The sequence below is a fragment of the Haliotis asinina genome, chromosome 2 (genome assembly GCF_037392515.1).
Source record: "Haliotis asinina isolate JCU_RB_2024 chromosome 2, JCU_Hal_asi_v2, whole genome shotgun sequence".
Lineage (NCBI taxonomy): Eukaryota > Metazoa > Mollusca > Gastropoda > Lepetellida > Haliotidae > Haliotis > Haliotis asinina.
This window is the reverse complement of record NC_090281.1, coordinates 65,000,761-65,014,951: the sequence shown is the minus strand read 5'-3', so window position 1 is coordinate 65,014,951 and position 14,191 is coordinate 65,000,761. Positions and strand designations below refer to the sequence as shown.

The 14,191-nt window shown below is 41.8% G+C and overlaps 1 protein-coding gene and 1 pseudogene across 1 annotated transcript in view; both read right to left on the bottom strand.

The window, feature by feature from the left end:
- Positions 1-7,204, bottom strand: part of LOC137274177 (uncharacterized) — a 47,101-nt gene extending 39,897 nt beyond the window's left edge. Inside the window, exon 1 of the mRNA XM_067807215.1 lies at positions 7,126-7,204. The gene's annotated coding sequence lies outside the window, so the exon portion shown is untranslated. The remainder of the gene's footprint in view (positions 1-7,125) is intronic.
- Positions 7,205-8,464: 1,260 nt separating this feature from the next.
- Positions 8,465-14,191, bottom strand: part of LOC137274140 (uncharacterized) — a 41,102-nt pseudogene continuing 35,375 nt past the window's right edge.

Genomic DNA, 14,191 nt, shown 5'->3' with positions numbered 1-14,191 from the left:
AGTCTGGTGTCACACCCGACCCTGTCGTCGCACACCACACAGCAAAGTTGAGTTGGTTCTGCCAAAACTGCATTGGGTTTTGATTCCAGTTTACCACCGCCTGCACGATATAGTTTTCAAAGATATTAATAAAGGTTGTTTTAAACCCCGTACTACCTTCCACCACGATTTTCAAGTGTGCTAAATCCATATTATAATATATAATTTATATATTATAATATGTACATAACACTTCCAGGAATAACGAGCGGTGAGGCCGTTCAGCTGACGCACGCGATCGATAACACGTCAGGTCAACTCGAAGTCGCACTCTGCGATATCACCTACCTACCGCAATGGACTAACATCAACGCCAGCAACAATAAGCTGTTCGTCAGTGGGGCTCGCAGTCAGATAACTGACGGCTACTACAGCGTGTGCTCTCTAAACGACGAGGTCTTCAAACCCCTGGGAGCCGAACTCAAGATGAACGACTCAAACGGTACAGTGGTGTTAATCAACAACGGAAGAACCTCATTGAGGCTCGGCCGACCATTAGCTAGGATACTCGGTATGTCTCCTGACGAGATAAAACCAACAACAACCGTCACAGGCACGAAGTTACCCGACCTAGTACCGTACCGAGAGCTGTACATTCATCTCGGTCAGGTGAGCACAACGTACAACATTCAAGGAGGTCACCCTTCCACTATACTGAGAGCAGTGCCGGTGAAAACTGAGAAATACAACGACGGTAGAACCGAGTCGTTTTCACCACGGCAGTATAAGAGATTAACCCAGGGCAACATACCTGAGCTGACAATATCGGTGTTAGATATAAATCATAATCCTGTAAATTTAGGATACCTCAGCTTAACGCTTCATGTAAAATGACCAGCGCACAAGGGCCCGGAGTGAAAAAATGCGTCAATATCGGGATCTCCGACCTCGGAGACACGCGCGGTTTCGACGCTCCCGGAGTAGATGGTAAATCGTATGCCTTGCAACTGAAAAACAACATTTACAAACGCGTTGAAGTCTCCGGTGGAACCCTAAGTGATATAGTAGATACCACAAGAGCAACAGTCAACACTAAGTACGCCCTTGTCAACACCGGTGATAATAACTGGATAATATACCCATCGTTGGGGGGTAAACTGTTCGAATTAGACGATGTTGAGAGCACTACCGTCGCCCGAAACAAGCCATATATGCTCGTCTTCACCGAAGATGACAAGTGGGTGTTGTTACCCGATAACGACGACTGGTTTCTCAATATTAGACTCTTCTCCCCTTACGTGTTCACGGATAACAAAGACAACCACCTAAACAAAGTCGTGAACAATGGAACCCTGCTCGTGGCTTATGTCCCAACTCAGAGACGTAGCGTAGTCGTCAGCCCACTCAACACTATGGCAGCCCACATGCTATCGAGTAAACTAACCATACAAAACGTGACATTGCAGTTGGTGTCTGAATTCGAAGGCGTGGTCAAGATACTAGAGAGTCTACCGGCAAGCTCAACACTGATCATCAAAGTCTACCTAGGGGAACCATCGGGGAATGATGTCGAGATCGTGAAGGGGATCAAACTGGGGTGGGTGAAACGCCACCAGTACCAAGTTTGCAACGTTTACGTGCGGGTGGGTGTTGGAGCCGACACCAGTCTGGAGGGGGTCAACGTGATCGTGGAAAACAAGATATCACTAACCAAGATCTTCCTGCCTGACAACATACACTTCATGGGTATGAAGTTAACCCCTGAATTATTATCAAAAAACCAGTTGGAAATTATATCGTAATAGTATAATAATGGCCAGTCATCCCAACACTACGCTTAACGACCTAGGAGATACGGAGGGATTCGATCAGCCTGGTGAGGAAGACACCTTATATATCCTGCACTTCAAAGACAACGTGTACAGACGGGTGTCGTTATCAGATTTTAAAGAGCCCAAATGGCTGATCAACTTAACACTCACCTCACCTTATATCACATTAACCGAATTGGGGCGTATCTCTAAGATTAGGAACAACGGTATCTGGGTCGGGGATTTCATTCCGGAGAGGGAATTAATAAGAACTAACAAAAATAGGTTAATAGCTGCATTCGAAAATAAATTAACATTTAGTAATCCTGAAAGAATATTCCCCCCTTTCACACTCATCATAGAAGTCTTCTTTGAGTATTCAGACAATGGAGACCCCCCAATAGTACACCAAATTTTACCCGGGGTGTCAATACACTGGTATAGCAGACACAAAGGCAAATATTGTCGTATTGTTATACAACGGGATACCACGGGTCCTATAAACCACTTAATAAGTCTCAGTGGGGTTTTAATTACAACAGAAAAGTCTATTAGCCTCTCACCTATTACCCTGAGTGGTAGTCTAGAACTTGTAGACTTCAAATTCATTGATAAACTATTAACTGAACCACAATTAAAATATCTTTCATAATATATATTATAGGATGGGTCTGTACCCAGTCGTAGAGGAAGTAGCTAAGACGCTGGAAACCGTAGATGGGTTCCGCTTGAGGCAGTTATGTGATGTGAAACGCCAACTAGAACAAGACCGTGACACGCGGAAAGCACTATGTAAAAAGTACCATAGAGCTTTCAATATCGTGGACGGGGCTGACACTACCCTTATGGCAACCAGCATGGGACTAGGGGCGGCAGGCGTTGGGTTGTTAGCTACCATCGTGGCCGCACCTATAGTGCTAGGTATTGAAATAACAGCTGGGGTGGCAGGGTTGGCAGGGTTGGCGCTTAAGTTAGTATCACGCAGACTGCATCGTAAAGCATTGAAACACGACGAGATCAGGGTTCTGGCCGAAGCAAAGCTCAACACAGTGAGTGAGCGTATTTCCACGGCACTCTCTGATAGTAAGATCTCAGAAGAGGAGTTTCGTTCAATTCTCTCTGAACTCACAAAATATAACGGAATGAAACAAGATATTCGATCCAAGTCTCGTAAGTCTGCTATCAGTGAGGACGAGAAAAAAATGTACATAGAACAGGGGATACAAAAAGCCCAACAAGCCTTTATTATGAACACCAAAGAGATCATAGGCGGTTCACGTTAAACTGTTTCATCGATATAAACGTGACATAGTCCGGGTGATCGTACCGTACGGCACAGTGTTACCTCCAACACACGTTAAGTAGTAGGGGTAATAGTAGCAAGAGCTAAGGGCCCAACCAAAGCCTTATTTAGTAAATAAGGCTTTGTAGAGACTTTTCTTGAAAGTGTTTTAAAACCCCCATTGTATATACTACTCATGTCAACACAGGAAGCCGTCTGCTCAGACAAGGGAGATAACTCTTGACGTAATGAGCTGCCTTCTAAGCCTTCAAGAGTTGTCTCCCTTATTTAGTATGCTTAGTGCATAGTGAAAGCCCTTTTTCCAATCTTAGCATCATTAGATAAAAAAAACAAAGATTTTCTCAATAATTTCTGGGAACACTGTACTTAACATGCAATTAAAGTAGGCCAGAAGCTGTTCTGATCAGCTAATGCTCTACCACTTCCAAAGCCTGACCACGCTTAAACCATTTGGGAAGTCAGATGACATACATTTACTTGATTTTTGCGATTAAATGGTAAACACTAATCATCATAAGGGCTGGCGACATATCTGTTTCCGAGGTAATTTAGCTCGAAAAAACAGTCAGGTGTGTACTTAAATGAGAATTTGATACTGAAACCTGTATATTTGTTATCAGATTGCAAAACAGATCAGCCATAACGCTAAGATAGTCAGTTCACTACAGGTTCAATATCTATATAAAATATGTAGAAACAGATAAGTAAAGAATACTTTTATGGCGTGCTATATCTTTTTTCCTCCGATGCAAACGTCTGCATATAAAGTAAATCTATGAACGCATTGAACATACCTTAAGGCAACGCAGGCACACTGGATGTTATTCGATGGGTTTCGTGAACATGAAATCCGAATCTGGTAAAAGGTCCTCTTACATACTGGTGATTTTACAATTATGTATAATGTTTTACTGCGTTGCATTTAATATTTCAACGGTTCTTACAGACGTGTTCGTGCGGCAAGCACTACTGAGCAACTAACTTTCAGTATTATACCAACAATAGCATATTGCTAAAACATATCATGTATACTATTATTAAATACTATAGAGCCTCATTTTGATATTGCTACAAAGGACTTTGGAACTAACACAGCAAAAATAACAATAAAAACAAAAATAGTTTCCGTTTGTGCGGAAACCTAATGGATACTGGGTGATGTAGTTTCCGTATAGTTTACAAAACTGTGAAAGGTTCAACATCTCGCAACAAACAGCATGAATACGGTGATAAATGGAAGAAAGATACCCTAACATGGATGATTCCAAAACTAAAATCTGTAGTTCATGTCTTCACACTAGAGGACACCTACTCAAGCACAATCCACGTGCACACCATGACTGGGACCCCTAGAAGCGATATGCCAATGATAAACTCAAGGCTACGGGGGAGATCAAAATGTTTTGAGAACTTCTCGTCTCAGTAAGGTATCTCTCTCCCAGTTATTACAGTATTCATAGTTACTGTTACTCGAAACACTCAGATATCTCATGAACGTATACAATACTTGTAGACTGGTACATGGAAGCCGCTTATTGAACTGTAGTACTAGTGATCCCATTGTTTCTTGAAATTCGAGTGATGCCGCGTTCGTTTTGCACAATTATATGCCGAGGAACATTCCTCGAGTACCATACGACGTTTAACTTTCAGACGCAGGGGTTACCTTCAAGCAGTGGGAGCCAAGGTAAGGCAAAAGGTCGTAGACAGGATACTTTGTTACCATGACTAGCTCTGTCGTTGGCGCATACCCAGTAACTGCTAGGCTCTGATTGCATAATCATATTAAACTGTGTCGTGCATCAGATCAGTCTTGCACTATGGGTTCAGACAAATACGCTCCAAGAGCAACCCATAAAGACCCGATTTAAAATTGGTCTTGACCAACCCACGCTGTCCGTAAAACACAACTCCTTTGGGCAACTAACTTTATTCTCAGACAAATAGCTGAAGGAACAAAACATGAGAATAATAGACATCACTTAAGTATGGAATACTGTAAGGACATTCTCGAGATCTCGCATTCTTAAGCTTACGCACAGTTGAATAGTTAAAATATGACATGATGATTAGTAGGTAATAATAATAGGCACATAATATTATCTTACCTCACATATGAATGTCGCTTTCTGATTGGCTAAGCGCTATTCTATTATTTTCAATGTACTCCGCTGGGAATTCCGAACTCTTCCGGTGCTTCATGGTAGTACTTTTTTATCTCGAATAACGTTGAATCATGCACCAAGCACGGAAATTACCGATGTTTTGCGATTGAAGATCGATGGAGGGGAGATAAATCTAAATCTGTTTACCACGTGTTGTGTGCAACATGGCGATTCGTCTCGCATTCAGCTGAAGTGCTTCAAACAGATAAAATTAAAATTCAGGTGCTCCGTAAGATAAATACGTTGTTCACTTGTCCCTGGGGGTCCATGGGCTCGTGTACCCTCCAGGTTTGTTTATGAACATAAACAAACCTCGAGGGTACATGATCCCATGGAACCCTTGCGACTATTGAACAACTGATATTATCTAATGACAACTGATATTATCTAATGATACAAACATGATACAACTAAATTAGTACCTGCATAGGCCAAATTTCTTGAGCAACCCACTTCTCTCGTAAGGGATAGTTGACGGATAAGGTGGTCAGGTTCGTTGGTTTGGTTTACACATGTCATCGTAAGCCAGGTGCGTAGACCGGTGCTCATAATGCAGACTACTGGTCTATCTGTCATATCGCCCTCATATAGCTGGAATATTGCCTTGTATGACGTTATATAAACAAACAAACAAACACAGAAACAAAAAAAAAAAGCGTACTCACTTGCATGTCACATTCTCTAAAAAGAGCGTTAGTCTCGAACCATTACGTTAAACACCTATATACGACTTGACCCCGTTTTCAAATGTTTTGAACACATTATGGTTTAAAAAAAACTCGAAACCGGAAGACGACGACGCACACGCGACACTAAGTGATTGAACAAGCTTGGTTCCCAATTGCGCATGTCAATTCTCTTGTTGTTTGTCACTGGATTGTCTGGTCCAGACCCGATTATTTGCAGACCGCCGACATATAGCTGGAATATTGCTGAGTGCGACGTAAAACCAAACTCACTCACTAACCTCCCAAACGTGCTCGATAAGGCACAGATATGGAGACAGAGCTGTCCAGCGGAGTACCGGAATAATCTTGCCGAAGCGGGCATTATCTTGCTGAAGCGGTGAGTTACGTCTCTGACGCGCATGGAAGGCTCCACGTCTCCCATCGCCGCAAAAATCATCTCGAGTTGTCGGTGGCTCTTACGCATCGGCATCTCGGCATCCGCGTACGCGGTGTTGACGAACCAGTTGATGTTGCCGTGGTCCATCACTCTGTTTTCACCTGCTTTCTGGCGGCAGCTGACATTTTGTTTCGTCCCACTCTGTCGATGCACATCTTTTCGTGGATTTAAAAAACAGTCCACGGGAAACGACAACCCCTGCCATTTATACGGATGCTGTTGAACGTGCAGTACAAGCAAATATATTCAGTTTAATGTGGTCTGCACGGGGATGATGTCTGACGACATTACATTTTCTATCTCATATTTTCAAAGATGTTTTCCGCTGGCATCTACATTCACATGCTATTTAAACCAAACCAGGATATATATATATATATATATATATATATATGTATGTGTGTGTGTGTGTGTGTATGTGTTTGTGTATGTGTGTGTGCATGCATGCATGTATGTATGTATGTATGTATGTATGTATGTATGTATGTATGTATGTATGTATGTATGTATGTATGTATAATATATGTAAGTCATATATATGTATGACTTTTCAAGGGTATGCACTTTAGTACATATTCTAACCATTCTAACCATGTTTTTTCAATAAGGTCTGACCTGTTGTGCAAAAATATGCACTACAGTTATACGGGTGTCTGTCCTTGCATTCCAAATACGATTTATAGAATATCACCTAGACTACTGCCGTCGTGAAATACAAAGTGATAAGATGGGATGTACTTACCCATAACGTTGTAACCCTGAAGTAAACTCCCACGTAGTCAAAATGCACAGCCAAAGCGTGACAACATTACACACAGACATAGCAGCGGCAAACACAAGAGGACTGAATCTAGTGTAGGCAATATACATATCCTTCGGCTCTACAAGGAAGTGAATTTACAATAAAGTCAATTATAACGACGAACTGCCCTTTCAAGTAGATTTTAACAGTCGTCAAATATCTGATAAACGTGATTCCACTTATCGGCATCCGTCATTGTATCACAATGCGCAGAAAACAAATATACGCTCTGAAATTGATGTGACGTGTTAACTGGTGATTGTAAGTGAAGTACACAAACGTAACGTTAAAACAGAAATCAAACCAGAGGTTTGTTTTATAAGTGAACTTATGTTTGATGCACGTGACTGTCATGAAGTAATGATATTCATATGAACAATGAGATAGCAAGGAAGAGGTTCCAACAGACAGTTGTTGACAACCGGGCAGGGCTGCACAGTTGAATTACTGAGAGTATAGTCGACTTGGAGTACATACTTGATCATTGTTTTCCCTTATTAAATATTTCCGGTCTCACTTGAGAACTTAAGTATCAAGCTGTATCGTGATGTATAACGCCAATGTCGAATCCAGCCCACACTCTACTGCTGATATTTACTGCATTGGACAACTAGATGTGGGTGCATATGCATCACACAAGTCTTATTAACTACAGCAGTTACATTCTCATTTCGTCTTGTCTGAAGCCCGTGGAGGTCAGGGTTAGAAAGTATCTTCAGTAGCCCGTGCTTGTCCTAAGAGAAAACTAAAGCGACCGGGTGGTCAGACTCGCTGGCTTGATTGACACATGTCATTGGTTCCCATTTTAGCACATCGATGCTCATGATGTTAACCACTCGATGTTCTGGTCCAAACTCGACACGGTTTGTTTTGTTTATGTTTTTATTTTTACGCCGCTTGGCCTTCACATATTGTACTCTTGTGGGCAATCGAGCCCGGGTCTTCAGTGTGATGAGCGAACGCTTTGGCCACCAGGCTACCTCGAGCTCATCGTCGCTTAGGTTGTATTTCTTGGAGTGACAACATCGACATCATACACATACAAGAGGTTTCACGTTTGAGATTATTGTCCTTTACATATGTCCATGCTATATACTGTTGAATGTGGCGTTAAACCCAACTTACACACTCAAAGGGTCTATTTTCCATAAAAGGGCGAGTTATGAAATAGGCGAATTACAACCCCATGAATCGGCAGTGCACTATGCATTGTAAGGAATCGCTTGCCATTGAGCTCTTCAGGCTTGAAAATACAAAGAACGCATGTCAAGTGCACAAATAAAGTTACACAAAGTCTCATTTATTTTTCACATAGTTCCAAAATAAAAGTGAAGGCGAAAGCAGGGTTTTGTAAAAAGGGAGAATATCCTGATACTATCCGTATTGATGAGGAACCATGGTTCAATCACTTTAGAAGAATGCGACTGCAGTGTGCTTATCTAGTATGCTAATCGCCACAATCATACTTCTGTCACTGACGTGCTCAACAATAAGGACGTATGATTGTGTTCTTGGTTACTGTCAGTTATGATAGTTATTGAACTGTTCGAATATGTGAATAGGGTGAATGAAAAATGTAAATACCAAGGTTTTAAGAGCAATAGAAAAAGCACGCCGGTTAAATATAGCAAATGTATGTATGTGCAAATGTCCACGCTTCATTTCCCCGCTTTAAGTTTAGCATGCTGCTCAGTCCATGAAAAGGCGAGAATCTTCCGCCTTTCTGCTGGTGACATGCTGCATCTTAGTCTAATAGTCTAATAAGTGTAGTATGTATTATTAATTCCTATTCAAACTGAATACTTTTAAAACATATCATGATTTAAAGAAAATGAAAATCGGTGCACCGTTCTATTGTTTGGTTTTAAAATTGTACCATTATTTAGGACATGGATGTACAGCATTTAGCTCAAACTTACTGTTTGTGCGAACAAAATCAACAGACCATATGTATCAATAGCTGTCAGTGTGACATAAATTGAAGAAAACAAAACACTCGGTGCATCGTGGAATAGTGTTTGGTTATACATTTATCATTGTTTTGGAAGCATGAATGAACCTCTGTCAGTTCAAACTAACTGTTTGTGTGGACCAGGTCGACAGACCACAAGTATCAACAACAATTAGAGTGACATATATCTCATCAATTCTCCGATATGGCGAATTTAAAGTCAGAGTGATCTCATCATTCCTTGTTAAGAGCTTGTCTACAATATCGGCACCTCCGAGAACTGTCCCCACGTGAACTTCATAATTCAGGTCGTCCCAGGGTGACGCAAACATATTCCGCCAGGCGACGGTCAGTCGGTCGCCAGTTTTGACCACAGACAAATTGCCGGAAGCTGTGGGAAGATTTTAACCAAGTGAATGGTGTCATTCATGATCAACTTGATCCTACAGAGAACTGTAGATGTGGTGTTGGCAACACACTGAAATACTTTTACGAAAACTATCCATACGTGTACCTTTAGATTGTGTTACTTATTTTATAACTGTTTTTAAGGAATATAATGCAAGATATCTCGCAGAGACATGCATTTGTTTGGTAATTCATGATCAACTTGACCGTACATAGAACTAACCAGTAGATGTCATACTGGCAACACACTGAAATACTTTTACGAAAACTATCCATACGTGTACCTTTAGATTGTTACTTATTTGCTCACTGTTTTTAGGAGTATAATTAAAGATATCTCGGACAGGCATGTATTTGTTTGGCACGACTAAGCTTTATACAACACAAAACACATACCTGATAGCACTGGAGGAATCCCATGGACCGTGAAATTCAACATAGTTGTGTCTCCGTGTATTCCCATTCGGTCAACAGGAAAGCCGAGGGCATGATATGTCGACCCATCCTTCAGTGTTACACCCACCAATGTGGCAAAGGTGTACTTCAGTTGGACGGGGACAACATTCTGGTGAGTCAGCGTATCTCCCTCAATACCAATCTGAAACACCAGCAACTACTGCAAGTACTGTTTTAATATATCTCCTTCTGGAAGTATGGTTTTACTACAGCAACTACTATCAGTTCTGCTTTGTTGTTGCTACGTCTTGAAGTAGTTGTACTATAGCTTCAACTCGAACTATGGTTTTACTACAGCAACCACTCTATGTCCTGTCTTACTACCACAACGTCTTGAAATAATTTTACGACAGCAACTATTTTAAGTGCTATCTTACTATAGCTATTACTCGAAGTTGTTGTGCTTTAGTAACTACTCTTAAGATTATGATAGTAGTCAACTACCAATGTATACATCTGCAATATTTGATGTTTCCTGTTTTTTTAAATAATATTCCGTTACCACTGTTTTAAAATGTCGGCTGGTTTTGTCCCATCGCAGTCGGACTCTCTCCTGACGCTGGTGACACACATCCCTCTCTCTGTACACCGACTGACTTTCTGTCAGGACACTGAAGCCAAGAACTGATGTCTGGTTCCTTGTCTGGACCACTTCAACTCCATCCGACGTCACGGCCGACGCCAGCCCAGCCTTGTTGAAGCAGCGGACTGTAGAGAAGACTGTCACAGGCGACGAGTGGAGTTTAGAGGTGACGTCATGTTGGGCTGTGGACCAGCCTGGGGGTACCCTCTCAAACTGCTTCATGTCACTGCTGCCTCGGGTTCTCCCTTGTCATTGTCATACATGGCATACGTTATAGAAATGGTTACGATGTTCGCATATATACATCATGGAAACGAATAACGGAACACATGAAAGCAGAAGTGTTTGTATATTCTCTTACAAGTTTCATTGTGTACAGTAATGTGGGTTGTGTTTAACATTGTCTGCATTTGTGTCTGAAATAAGATGTTTACTCTTTGGAAATATCCATGAAGTGCAAATGTTTTTCCCTGGTTCTTTCATTCCTGCCTCTTCATGTAAAGCAACAGAGAAAATGCAAGCTTTCAAAATTGTTGGCAAGGAAGTATATCACGTACCTATAGCCCAATCGCAGTGTTCTACACGTGATTCTTCATCTCTGACTTGCCAATAGACAGACACAACACCTGACGTCTGATAGTCTTCATCTCGTCCTGAACCAAACAGGAAACACCCATAACAATATGTGTCCATGAAACAACTAGATCATTATGCTACGAAGAACTCTTTCAGTTATTGAGTTTAATATTTATCCATCAAGAGACGGAAACTTGCACGTTAGTTTTGATTCAACTACACTAAAATTATCACGTTTACCATCCAGACCATCACTGATGAGGTCGAACTGTGGTGCAGTCATGTCTACTGTGATGGCGTCAGAGTGTGTCACAGCAGACAGCCCAGCGGCATTCGTAGCCATGACAGTAATGTAAATAGAGGCGCCATGGAGCAGCTGTACATTAGACAATGTTCCCTGTGTGTCTCGTCCTAGGTCTGTGTAGTCCTGGACATGTATGCCACCTGGACTTGTGCCTGCAATACAATGACCCTCTGATTCCATGAACGCACAGAGTATGATATAAGAAATAACGTGTACATGGACTAATGTATATCATCATTACGTTAACAGAATACTGATCGAGTGGTGTGTTAATGTTAGAAGGCTCTGTGTACAAAAGTGTCTGACTGAATGTGTGTGTGTTGATTGTACTCAGTATTCCAGCAATATCACTAGGACATTAGAAATGTACTTTACACATTTTACCCACGTGAATCAAAGCCGAAAATCTGGTTTTGACAACCTCAGATCTGGTCCCATGACAGTGATTACGCTTTCCTCCCCGTCCCATAGTGATAATCGTTGAAACAAGTAACCAATATTCGAGGTAATTAATATATTGTCCTGGGAACCGTAATATGGGACATTTGCCATTAGCTCAATCTCACTACATCACACGGTGTTGCATATATTAATAAATCTACTTACCAATCGCCCACTTGTACTGTGTAATTGGAGATTGTTGGTCCTCAAAGTGCCAGGAAGCATGTAGAGATGACCAGTGAGACAGAAACACTGAGTGGACCACCAGATGCCCCTCTGTGTCCACACTGTCCGAACCAGCAACATAATCCACAGTCTGGACACTTACATGGTCCAGCACAAACTCCATCATCCTTGACGACGACGACATCTTCAGCACTACACTGGTATCTGCGGCTGTGAACCTGTATGTGTGTTTGTTCCAGAGGATGACTGAATGATCTCCGACACTGCATGTGCCTCTACAGAGGTTAGGGTCAAGAGTAAAGCTGAAGACTTCACTTCCAATAGTAACTATTGCATCAACTGATCTGTGGGTGTTGGAAACAGTTTCTGGGTATCCAGCATGCAGCGTCAGCTTGTACTGCCTCCCAGTCTCAAGGCCGGAGATTGTTTGTTGGATGCTTCCACTGACAGACACAAACACATGTCCATCTCTAGCTAAAGGTGAGTCAGGGGCTTGAACCTTTATACAGGACGCTGTGTCAGTTTCCCATGATGTTGGTATGACAAGGTTGCAGGGTGTCGCACTTCCTGAAAAATTGTCTACCTCGAAAGATGGGTTCTCCACCAGATTGTCTCCAAGATAAGCTAGATCCTGACGTTCAGGTGGAGACGCATCAACGATGACTCCATCAGATACAACGACATCAGAGGTGTAACCAACACCATCCACAGCATACACCTTGTTCCATATTCTTGTACCTGAACACACGATAATGTGAGCATGTTATATGTATTTTGGTATGATCATATATCTATTGTATGTGATATTGACATAATGTGCCTTTCAAAATTCACTGACCATTTGAGACTGGAGACATTGACCTCCGAGAAAATGTGTGTAGTCCAGTATCCAACCAGTCCATCACACTGCAATCTGTAGTGTCCTTGCTTGTCCCCACACACCAGAAATACTTGACGATTGTGGAGTCTGTGTCAGAGAAGCTGTACCAGGAAGCAGATACTTCGGATGTTGAACTCTGGTAGTCCATGTCATGGATATCTGCAATTTTCAGCAAAATATAAACATGCTTAAAACGTACTGTATATATCATACCTATGTTAATATCATATTAAGAAAGAAGAAGAGCAATTACAATACTACGAACCAGCTCCGTCTTTCACTGTGCCTGCCACTGGAGGCATGGCATCCACCTGTACTCCATCAGAGTAGGCCCAGCTCACCAGACCAGCCTCGTTGGAAGCCATGACACTGCAGTAGTAGACTGTGTTTGGACGTAATCTCAGACCTGTCGCTGTATAGCTGGTGGAGGTCAGATCCCCTGAAGCGTGGATACTGTGACCTGCATCATATATTGTTTCACGCTATTTCCTTTCAAGAATGGGATTACACAATTGTCCAATGAATTAGTGAATTGCAATTAAAAGAAATTTAGAATTCAAAGTACCTCCTTTCACTGTGCTGATAAAGACCCTGTATCTGAGGATTCTGCTCTGACCCTGAAGGAACGTTCCTCTCCAGTTGACAAATATGGTTTCATTCTGTGTTTGGAAGTCTGTATCTTTGGTGCTACTTGGGTGTGCAAGCTCTTTTACCTGCGGTAAACACATTCACCTTTTAAAACACTGAAACCAATGACACGTCTGTAAACAATAGAATAGCAGATACTTACAGCTCTTCCCGCCTTGCCTGTTACAGTGGGTGGTGTTGTTTGGATAAGGACGCCGTTCGATTTGAAGATGGTGTAGGTTTTGTTATACCATGCTTTCACAAAGACTGAATATGTAACTCCAGATGTCAGAGACGTGCCTGTAAATCATGAAAAACACATACGACAGCTTTTTACGTACATTGAGATTATTAAAGTGTTATATCGAATAGTGACTGAATCAATACCATCTGATTAAAGCTTCCATATGAGCACGTCTGCATTGTGTGAAGTGTTCTACACGAAAATGATTCACTCTCACCTGCAGGTAATGACACAAAAGCAGATGTTTGTAGACCCGCATCAAACCAAACCCTGCCGGTCGTGGCGTCAAACACTCCCATTGGAAACGGCCCATCACTCTCCCCAATACTGTATTCATATCTGTATCAAAG